This window comes from Tupaia chinensis, unplaced genomic scaffold, assembly GCF_000334495.1.
Source record: "Tupaia chinensis unplaced genomic scaffold, TupChi_1.0 Scaffold000061_1, whole genome shotgun sequence".
Lineage (NCBI taxonomy): Eukaryota > Metazoa > Chordata > Mammalia > Scandentia > Tupaiidae > Tupaia > Tupaia belangeri.
Window position 1 is genome coordinate 2,402,185 of NW_006159519.1, and position 8,113 is coordinate 2,410,297.

The following is an 8,113-nucleotide window of genomic DNA, read 5'->3' on the forward strand; positions in this document are numbered from 1 at the left end:
GTCCACTGTACTTCTCCTGTGTGACAGGCATCAGAGACATAAAGACAAAACAGATACAGTTTGGTCCTCAAGAAGCTTCTAGAAAAATTCCAGACATGAAAACAAGCATGAGTATTGAGGGAGGTGCTCTGGTGGTCTCAGTGTGCAGGGGCACAGAGGGCCTGGCCTCTTCCAGCTGGGAGGCTCTGGGATGGTCATCGGAGAATTTGATGTGAGCTGGGAAGACAGCCCAGCCCATGGACAGTGTGCACTCAGGCACTGTGGTGTGGGCTGGGTGCCGGTGCCCACCCAGGCTGTGCCAGAACTGCTTGTGCTGGGCATCAGCTGGCACACGCCGGGCAGGCTGCTCAGGGGGCTTTGTCTGCATACAGCCCCACTGGTTGGTGCCTGTGCCATGCTATCACCCCCTGGAAAGAGCATGGCACTGTTGAACTCTGTAGGGTCCTCTGGCCTTTCACTGAACCAGCTCCGGCCCTGCCCTACCCCCCTTGGGTGCACGCTGACCCCTATGTTGGCCTTATCTCCCCAGGGACACGTCTTCTGGGCATCCCCGTCATGGCGGGTCAGCTGCGCAGGGTTCAATGGCAATGCTTTGCACAGAGTACTATGGTCACCCCTGCCACCCTGGGCAAGAGCAGGCCCAGGCAGGGGCAGGCCTGGTCACCTTTCCAGAGTGACCATGCAGAGTCCTTGGCCAATTTCCCGAATTTTCGTGGTAGGCAGACCCAAGTCCTCCCACCATTTGAGAAAACTACAAACATGAGCGAGTCCAGGCTGAGCCTAGATTCAGAGGGGAGAGAATGTAACCACCACCAGTCTTTCCAAGAAGTGAGCAAACAGACACATTTGGCTGGGGATACAGCCTGGTTAGAGGAGAGAAAAGGACCCCCCTTCCCCCCAACCAAACAACATTTCTCTTGAAACATCCCTAGAATGGAGGCAGAGTTGCCTGGTCTCTTGCCTCTTGCAGTCTATTCTCTGCAGGAATGTCTTCCCGCTCCACCCGTTCCTCTTGCTGAACCATCTTTGCCTTCAGGCTGGCATCTTCGAAGAGTCTGGCAACTGAGTTCATGATAAGGTGCTACTGAGCAGAGGCTGTCCAGGTGTCTCCCAGGGACTGGGATGGAACAAAGGCACAGTTCTAGTGCAGAGCCAGTAGGACTGGGCACCCACACATCTGTGTTCCTGACCTGAGACCATCCTGCACCAGACCTCTGGGGGCCGCTCTGCTGGGGAGGTGCTCCGCTGGAGCTCCGTGTCTTCTGCCAACTTCTCTGCCAGTTCAGGGGCACCGTGTGAGGCCCTAATGTGATCATGCAGGTGCAGAGCAGACTGGGAGAAACCGCAGGCAGGCCGTCCTGACCCCAGGAGCAATGCCCCTTGGGTGCCGAGGGCAGGTGCTACTCAGGCAGAGGGAGGCTGGTGGGAGGGACTTCTCAGCCTGCAGACCTGGCTCGGTGAGGTAGGCAGCCAAGGGTGAGCTGGCCGGATCTGGGGAGCCACGAGGCTCTCCTGCAAGGGAATGGGAATGTGGCGGCTACAGTTTGGTCCTCAAGAAGCTTCTAGAAAAATTCCAGACATGAAAACAAGCATGAGTATTGAGGGAGGTGCTCTGGTGGTCTCAGTGTGCAGGGGCACAGAGGGCCTGGCCTCTTCCAGCTGGGAGGCTCTGGGATGGTCATCGGAGAATTTGATGTGAGCTGGGAAGACAGCCCAGCCCATGGACAGTGTGCACTCAGGCACTGTGGTGTGGGCTGGGTGCCGGTGCCCACCCAGGCTGTGCCAGAACTGCTTGTGCTGGGCATCAGCTGGCACACGCCGGGCAGGCTGCTCAGGGGGCTTTGTCTGCATACAGCCCCACTGGTTGGTGCCTGTGCCATGCTATCACCCCCTGGAAAGAGCATGGCACTGTTGAACTCTGTAGGGTCCTCTGGCCTTTCACTGAACCAGCTCCGGCCCTGCCCTACCCCCCTTGGGTGCACGCTGACCCCTATGTTTGCCTTATCTCCCCAGGGACACGTCTTCTGGGCCTCCCCGTCATGGCGGGGGGGGTCCACCCACATTCCCTGTTTGCCAGCATGGCTCTGCAGCAGTAAGACCTCTGAGGATGGGAGGAGGGGAGCTGCAGGCTCCAGTGATCAGAGTGGGTGTGGAGTGGCCAGACAGAGGTGAGGTGCTTCCACAAAGGGATCTGTGAAATTCGCTCCTGACTTGAGACATCAGGGCTAGTGGAATGCAGAGTCCTTGGCCAATTTCCCGAATTTTCGTGGTAGGCAGACCCAAGTCCTCCCACCATTTGAGAAAACTACAAACATGAGCGAGTCCAGGCTGAGCCTAGATTCAGAGGGGAGAGAATGTAACCACCACCAGTCTTTCCAAGAAGTGAGCAAACAGACACATTTGGCTGGGGATACAGCCTGGTTAGAGGAGAGAAAAGGACCCCCCTTCCCCCCAACCAAACAACATTTCTCTTGAAACATCCCTAGAATGGAGGCAGAGTTGCCTGGTCTCTTGCCTCTTGCAGTCTATTCTCTGCAGGAATGTCTTCCCGCTCCACCCGTTCCTCTTGCTGAACCATCTTTGCCTTCAGGCTGGCATCTTCGAAGAGTCTGGCAACTGAGTTCATGATAAGGTGCTACTGAGCAGAGGCTGTCCAGGTGTCTCCCAGGGACTGGGATGGAACAAAGGCACAGTTCTAGTGCAGAGCCAGTAGGACTGGGCACCCACACATCTGTGTTCCTGACCTGAGACCATCCTGCACCAGACCTCTGGGGGCCGCTCTGCTGGGGAGGTGCTCCGCTGGAGCTCCGTGTCTTCTGCCAACTTCTCTGCCAGTTCAGGGGCACCGTGTGAGGCCCTAATGTGATCATGCAGGTGCAGAGCAGACTGGGAGAAACCGCAGGCAGGCCGTCCTGACCCCAGGAGCAATGCCCCTTGGGTGCCGAGGGCAGGTGCTACTCAGGCAGAGGGAGGCTGGTGGGAGGGACTTCTCAGCCTGCAGACCTGGCTCGGTGAGGTAGGCAGCCAAGGGTGAGCTGGCCGGATCTGGGGAGCCACGAGGCTCTCCTGCAAGGGAATGGGAATGTGGCGGCAGGCCACCCCGTCGCCTCTCGCCAGCACCTCATCTATCTTGCTGAAACCCGGAGGAAGGCGTGAACCGCATGGTGTGCCTGCCCGAAAGGCTGACTCCAAGTGCAGGGCTCCTGGGGAATGAGTGTCCCGCTGGTCCTGCATGCCTGGAGCCAGCCGGCAGATTTATGGGCCCCGGTCCCTGAAGCGTGTGCTCTTCACTTCCACTTCTCCGGGATTAGCAGAGGGGCAGAGGCTTCCTCAAGGCGTCCTCTCCTGCTCTGAGATGTCTGCAGAGCTTCTCCCATCTGCGCTGTCAGAGGCTTCCAGAAACCCCTGCCCTGGTCCTTGACAGTGCTGCGGTAGGGGATAGAGTGTGCACACAGGACTTACGGAGGTTCTTCTCCACTGGGAAGGCGCCGCTGCGTTCACCAGCCAGAGCCCACCTGCCCTCCTCTTCTAGCGGCCTTCTGGGTGCAGGCCTGGGGCCCAGAGGAGTGAGTCGGTGGGGAGCCTGTCCACACTTCATGAGCAACTCCCTCAGGGTTCAGATCTAGGAAAGGTTTCCCTTTCCTGAAGTCAAAGAGCCACGTGAGCTCTTCATACTTATATCTCTTGGTTTCAGGGACACTCTCAGAAGCCCTACCCCCAGCCGGGTAGTTCACGCCCGAGCCGCGCTCCTTGGACTCTGCATTTACTGAGCGCTCTGTATGGCCGCCTGGGCTGGAGGCCAGAGTGCCGAAGTGGGGAAGAGCGGGCTAGAGGCCAGGGGCCCGAGGTGGGGGAGAGCGGATGAGATGAAGTCTGAGCCTGCAAGAACTCCTGGAGAGGTCCAGTCTCAATGAGCAGTTGGTAATGGCTGAATCCCTGGACTGGAAACACACCGGGTATACCAGCGCCCAAGATCCTGCTGTCCTGGGGGACTGGTGAGGAAATCGTGGTGTGATGAGACCCTGTCCAGGGACCTCGGTCCTTTCCTCTTGTGCCTGTACACCCTCTCTCATGAATAAAATAAATAAAAGAATTCCCTGTTTTGCAGGCTATGGCAGAATATAAAGTTAGGAACTGTAGACATGAGTGCTGGAGTGAAGTGTGCGCAGGTGCTCTGAGCACAGGGAGAGGACAGAGTGACCGATCCAGCCAGGGATGGGGTGGGCGTGATACGTGGACAGGAGGCCAGGCATGGCTGCTTGGAGGAGGCAGTGCCAGAAGGCTGACTGGTGGGTTTGCTGGGTAAAACATGGGATGCCGGAAACATTTGAATTTTGAATAAATGCATACTTTAAGTATGAGTGTGTCCCATGCAACACTGGGACACACTCACCCTAAAGAACTATTTCTGGGGCTGGGTGGTGGCACAGTGGTAAAGCACGATGCACTGCTAGGCTGACCTATGTGGGGAGGTTCCTGGTTCACGTCCAGAGCATCCCCGAGCATGTGTGGGCATGTGTGTGCCCGTGCTCTGGGGATGGTTGAGGGTGGGCCTAGCCCTGTCGGGGGTGCCACCTCTGTTTCTTTTCTCTCTCACTCGTGGAAGAATTGAATAAATAGATTCTACAAAAAACGTCTTGTTTATCTGGAATTCACATTTTTCCGGGCATCCTATGTTCTTATTTGCTAAATCTGGAGTTTTAGGAAGGTGGAGGAGGGGATCACGGACACAGGACACGGCATGAGCACGGGACTGGGCGGTTGGTGGGAAATGCTTCCTGAGACTGGAGCCTGGGGGGCCAGAGGGAGGGCAGACAAAGCTGGGAGGGTTGGGGGGCTCCTGCTTGAAGGCTTTATGCTCTTGCCAGAGAAAGATGGAGTGTGTGAGAAGTCACCCCTGGGGGATGGCCACGCCACAGTCTCTTTCCTCCAGTCTCCTCTCAGGATTTTTGGCATGCACACACACATGCCCGGCGTGATTTTCAAGCCACCAGGCCCGGGACTCACAGGGCAAAGCTGGCTGTGGGATCCAGCACCTTAACCTCCATGTCACCTGCTAGTCCCTGAACTTTGGAAGTGCGCTGTATCTGTGGAGACGGTCATTGGAAGGAACCCACCGATGGTGTGCTCACGGCACAGAATGGAAGCAGTGGGCTGGGAAGGCGCTGCTCCTCCTGGTTTTTCCAGGGCCGGGAAGGTGGAGCTCTGTGTGTGGGAGGAGGTCACCGGGCAGCCACCTGGGAGGCCCTCGGTGGTCCTGCCTGGCCTCACGCCCGCTCTCTTTGAGACAGAAGCCACCTCCTGAACCTGGTGTTAGGAAGCAACAGGGAAGCCCCTCTGACCACTTGTACAGGCAGCTGGCAGCCGGAAAATCGGAACTTTTTTTTTGAAATGAGAAATGTAAATTTAAAGCTGTATTTTGACCGTTTATTTCAACTACTTAAAGAGGGAGCATGTGCCTCCTGGCCCGCGGTTTTCATAGGGGCCCTGGTTTCTGAGAGCTCTGTCCTGACAATGGTGTGTTTAAGTAGTCCAGGACGTCATCTTGTATACACACACACACTCCTGTCATTCACCACACGGACCCTGAGTTTTGAAGCGGAAAGGTCTGACAGTATGGAAAAGGACAAAAATACTTACACGAGCCCCCAAAAGATGAAGCCATCAGGCTGTTTTGCCTGGTGCTGTCACACAGCGTGTGGACCGCCCAGTGACCGGCAAGCATTTCCCAAGATCCCCATGCAGGTTAGTTAGTTTCTCGGTGGGCCTGAGACCCGAGTCCCTTCTGGCTGGTCCTTGGGAGGAGCCGGGATGTATTTGGTTTAGAATTCTGGGGTCCACCCACATTCCCTGTTTGCCAGCATGGCTCTGCAGCAGTAAGACCTCTGAGGATGGGAGGAGGGGAGCTGCAGGCTCCAGTGATCAGAGTGGGTGTGGAGTGGCCAGACAGAGGTGAGGTGCTTCCACAAAGGGATCTGTGAAATTCGCTCCTGACTTGAGACATCAGGGCTAGTGGAATGCAGAGTCCTTGGCCAATTTCCCGAATTTTCGTGGTGGGCAGACCCAAATCCTCCCACCATTTGAGAAAACTACAAACATGAGCGAGTCCAGGCTGAGCCTAGATTCAGAGGGGAGAGAATGTTACCCACCACCAGTCTTTCCAAGAAGTGAGCAAACAGACACATTTGGCTGGGGATACAGCCTGGTTAGAGGAGAGAAAAGGACCCCCCTTCCCCCCAACCAAACAACATTTCTCTTGAAACACCCCTAGAATGGAGGCAGAGTTGCCTGGTCTCTTGCCTCTTGCAGTCTATTCTCTGCAGGAATGTCTTCCCGCTCCACCCGTTCCTCTTGCTGAACCATCTTTGCCTTCAGGCTGGCATCTTCGAAGAGTCGGCCAACTGAGTTCATGATAAGGTGCTACTGAGCAGAAAAGGACCCCTCCTCCCCCCCAACCAAACAACATTTCTCTTGAAACACCCCTAGAATGGAGGCAGAGTTGCCTGGTCTCTTGCCTCTTGCAGTCTATTCTCTGCAGGAATGTCTTCCCGGCTTCTCAGGCTGAGCCTCACCAATTGTTTCCGGATTAACCCTTGGTCATCCAAAGGCTGGCTCCATCTTCTCCACCTCTTTCCTCCCATTCTGCCCTGCCCGAGAGAGAAGCGGACCCTCTGCCGAAGCTCCCAGTGGAACCACAATCTATATGGGCACGGCTGCTTTAAGAAATAGCCCAGCTTCTTGACAGACTCAAGTAGTTTTACTTGGAATCTGTCCACCAAGAAATTAGGTCTGCAGAGTCAAAGCAAGCCTCCCCTGAGCTCTACACACAGCCTGGCCCGGCCGGCTGCACCTCCTATGGTGTCCGCCCTGAGCGCTGAGCGCTGTGGGCCCCTGTGCCACACGGGTGTACCACATGGCGGTTTTTAGCATCTTCCACTCCCTCCACCCATACTCAAGGACCCCAGTGTGTGGGGACCTGTGGAGTACCCTAGCTGCTCGCTGGGATCGTCAGTCACACTCCCAGCTCTTCGGAGCTTAACCCTCCCTTAAGAAAAATGTTTGGAACACACAGAGAATCGCCAGGAATTCTGCACCTTTTGTCCCCAGAGATTCCAGGGTGGCAGGGAGACTTCTGTTCCTCAGGACAGGTCGGTGACACAGCCAGCAGGTTCCATTACTACTGTCCTCTGGGCTCTCCTCAGTGAGGGAGCTGGGTTTGGACTGGAGGTTTGGGACAGGGTCTGAACGCAGCTCGTGTGCCTGAGTGGTGGGCTTGATATTTACACAAGCCACCCTGATAAGCGCACATGTGTTTTCAATGCTCTGGCTTTCTACACCACAAACATGTCAATGCGTATACGCTTGCACGCACAGACGTGCTGTCGGCCGAGCTGCGACTTGAGCAGGGTTTTGCAAATTTTATTAAAAAATTTTTTTCTTTTAACCGTGTTCCCAAAGCGAATATCTGTGAGCAACATTTCCCCGTTACTGGAGCACCATCCACCCACTGCCTCGGGGGTGTGGAGGGCCCCCCTCCACTGTCACGCCTGCAGAGGTGCTGCGTTTTGAAGAAAGCAAACAGACGACCGACTACACTCTCCTGTCACCTTTGCCAGAGCTGAGCCAGAGCGCTTGGGATGGAAAAGCAGCGTCCCTGATCCGTTAGTCTTTGCACTGCAGCTACCGAGAACAAAACCGAGGAGGCTGGGGGCTGTGCCTGAAATGAGGAAAACGTGTTAAAAGAAAAAAAGGTCTTCATGATCTCAAGCGTTTGCAAGTGTTGGGAAGGCCCCTTGCTTTTCCGCCAACCCGAGTTAATCGCAGCGTTAAACCTTCTCTTCTCCATCCTGCACATCCAACTCTTCTCCACTTCCTTTGCTTTTTCTGCCTTTCCCCCCTCCTTCCTTCCTTCCTTTATTTATTTATTTTTGGGTTTTGTTTTTAAGGGGTGTTGACCTGTGTCCAGTTCTAGTAAACCGAACGCTCTCCCAAGTGAAGCGATTGGTTAATTGCGCCGGTGACTGACGTAGCCGCGAGTGCGGCTCGCCCCAACCGGGAGCTGATTGGCTGCGCGGGAGACTCCGAGGGCTTGGCCACCCCGGCCCGGCGCCCC